This window comes from Octodon degus, unplaced genomic scaffold (genome assembly GCF_000260255.1).
Source record: "Octodon degus isolate 3935 unplaced genomic scaffold, OctDeg1.0 scaffold00167, whole genome shotgun sequence".
Classification (NCBI taxonomy): Eukaryota; Metazoa; Chordata; class Mammalia; order Rodentia; family Octodontidae; genus Octodon; species Octodon degus.
This window is the reverse complement of record NW_004524743.1, coordinates 1636957-1640167: the sequence shown is the minus strand read 5'-3', so window position 1 is coordinate 1640167 and position 3211 is coordinate 1636957. Positions and strand designations below refer to the sequence as shown.

The window sequence follows — 3211 nt, the reverse complement described above, 5'->3', positions numbered from 1 at the left end:
CAGCACTTGGGAGCCTGAAAACAGGAGAATCACTACAAGTCCGATCTACATAGTGAGACCCTGTAGATCCTGTACTAAGAGGAAAAATAAATAAATAATAAAAAATAAATTCAGTAATGTAGCTGGATTCAAAATCAACACTCAAAAATCAATAGCATTCCTATACACAAACAGCAAACTCACAGAGAGAGAAATTAGGGAGATCACACCCTCCACAATAGCATGAAAAAATGAAATATGTAAGAAGCAATCTAACAACAGAAGTGAAATATCTACACATTGAAAACCATAACACTCTGAAAAAAGAGATCAAAGGGGATTTCAGAAAATGGAAAGCTATCCTTGCTCCTGGATAGGGATGAGCAACATAGTGAAAACAGCCCTACTCCCGAAGTTGTTATACAGATTTCATGCAATCTCAATCAAAATACCATTAGCATACCTCATAGAACTGGAGAAAACAATCCTACAATTCAGTTAGAACTAGAAGAAACCTAGAATAGCAAGAACAGTTTTCTGCAACAAAGACAAATCGGGGGGGGGGGGGGCATCACAATCCATGACTCAAAACTATACTGCAAATCTACTGTGATTAAAAACAGCACGATGCTGCCCCCCCACAATAAAAAACAGATCTGAGAATCAATGGAACAGATTAGAAGATGCAGACCCAACTACAAACACAGTCACTGGAAGAAACGTAGATCCTTTAGTAAATGGCACTGGAAAACCTGGCTTTCCACATGCTGAAAGCTAAAAATCAACTGAGGTCTATTATCATGTGCTAAACTAAAATCAACATGGATCACAGGTCTAAATATTAAAACAGAAACACTAAATCTGTTGGACAAAAAGAATAGGCAGAACTCTTGAAGACATAGGTGTAGGCAAACATTTCATGAATAAAAACCTGATTGCATATGAAATAATACAAAGAACCAATAGCTGGTGCTCGCTTCGGCAGCACATATACTAAAATTGGAACAATACAGAGAAGATTAGCATGGCCCCTGCACAAGGATGACACGCAAATTCGTGAAGCATTCCATATTTTTATTGTGGGACTGTCCTGCTTCAATGTTGTATATGGTGAGATTTTTGGACGTATGTGCAAAAATGAGAAGTATATAATTCTTTATGCCTATTTTTAAAATATATTCTAATTTTTAAATGTTTTTATCATATTCTGTAGGGACTTAAATTTCATCATATCAATACTTGATGAAGAATACCTGTTCCATATTATGCCTAAGATGTTTGATATGCAGACAGATAGTGAGGTTAAGCTTAACAGCCTAAGTTGCTCGATAATAACAACAAGCTTGTCTTCTAGATGGTTAACAGCCTAAGTTTGCAGACAAAAATTAGAGAAAAAGGAGGGTTGCAAGGAAAGCCAACATTTTGGCCCTAGCCTTCTAAGGTCAATTAAGACTCAGGACCTATGAGAACTTGTACTGTAATGTCATGTAACTCGGCAGTGTCCCAAATTTTCTGATCAAGGAGATTATGGGGCCAAAGAAGAAGGTGACAAATGATGTAGAGTGTGCTTAAGGAGAGTCACATGGAGAGAAATCATTTTCTCAGGCTTTCAAGAGAGCACATTGGCCAAGCAATGGCCGTGACTCATCCACATGGCTGACACTGACAAAGGTTCTACAATCTGAGGTACAAGATCTCAGGATAAATCCTGAGGGGATTTCACTGACCTTATCAGACCCAAAAGCTACAACTGTTGTTGCATGGGTCCTGCTTTACCTTGGTCTTAACCATCCAGAAGAAAAGTATAAAAACAAAATATAAGAAATGAAGCCATGCTGTTATGTTGAGGTGTGGGGGACTCAGGTCAACAATTTCTGACATTGCCAGTTAAGCAGAAGACCCAATACTATTATGGGATACTGGACTCTTTTGGAATATTTTGCTGAGTTTACACACCTATAATATTCAAATAACAGAACTTAACAAAAAGGGTATACAGATGAATGTCTATTTTGTATCTGTGTATTCAAAGTGGTTAGGATAGATATATGGTTACATTCTGTTAATGAACAGAATGATTTGTTCTAATGGTGTTTGTAAATAGGATATCAAGTCTGCATCTAGTACAGCAATTAAGCACTAGGAAGAATGTATGCAGTGTGTTAATTATTGAAACTGTCCTACTGATTTGATTTGAAACTGTTTCATTGCTATTTATCAATAAAATTATGGCAAAAAATAAATAAATAAATAAATTATATAAAATAAAAAAGAACCAATAGCTAGAATTTCATTTTATTAAAAAGTTTTTCACAGCAAAAAAAAAAGGAAAAAATCACCAGCAGAGTGAAAAATCAAACCCACAGTGCAGAAAAAATTTTAGTCAGTTGTCCTCAGAAAAAGGATTTCTACCTAGAACATATAAAGAATAAAATGAATTAGACCCCAAAAAATTCAAAAGCCCAATCCAAAACGAGCATGTAAGATGAATACACATTTTTAGATGAAGAAATACAAGCAGTAAATAAATACATGAACAAAAAGTTCAACATCAGTGGTTATATGAGAGATGCAAATTAAACAACACTGAGATTCCATCTCACCCCAGAAAGAATGGCTGTCATCAAGAAATCAACCAATAACAAATGCTGGATGGCCTGTGGGGAAAAAGGAATCCTTCTCCACTGTCCGTGGGAGTGTAGACTGGTACAACCACTATGGAGGTCAATGTGGAGATTTCTCAAAAAAACTAGAATTTAGAAGTTCCATTTGACCCAGCTATTCCCTTCTGGATATCATTCCAGAAGAATTAAAAACCTCATAGTGCAGCAATACATGTGCACCCACGTTTATAGTAGCACAGTTTATAGTAGTTAACAATCCAAATACTCATCAACTGAGGAACAGACAACTGAGGGGTTTTTTATATGGTGGAGTACCATTCTACCATAAAAGATAAATGTGAGACATTTCTAGACAAATGGATACATTTTTGAGACCATAATCTTAGGAGAAATAAGTTGGACACATGTGTATAAACACCACATTGTCTTCTGATGTCACAAATTTTAAAAATATATAAAGACCAATATATCAATTGATATAGCGAAATGGAAAGAGACTATTCAGAAGAAAAGAGGAATTAGGGCAGGGTAGGGGGAGAGGAATGAAGGGAAGAGGAAAAAAAATTTAAAAGGATAAAATGGAAACAATTTTCCTTTGTAAATAGGAA

General features: G+C 35.7%; 1 non-coding gene across 1 annotated transcript; it reads left to right on the top strand.

The window, feature by feature from the left end:
- Window positions 1-948: 948 nt before the first annotated feature.
- LOC111813154 lies at window positions 949-1055 on the top strand. The gene has a single exon (XR_002818479.1). It is a non-coding gene; the product is annotated as a U6 spliceosomal RNA (small nuclear RNA).
- Window positions 1056-3211: the final 2156 nt, after the last annotated feature.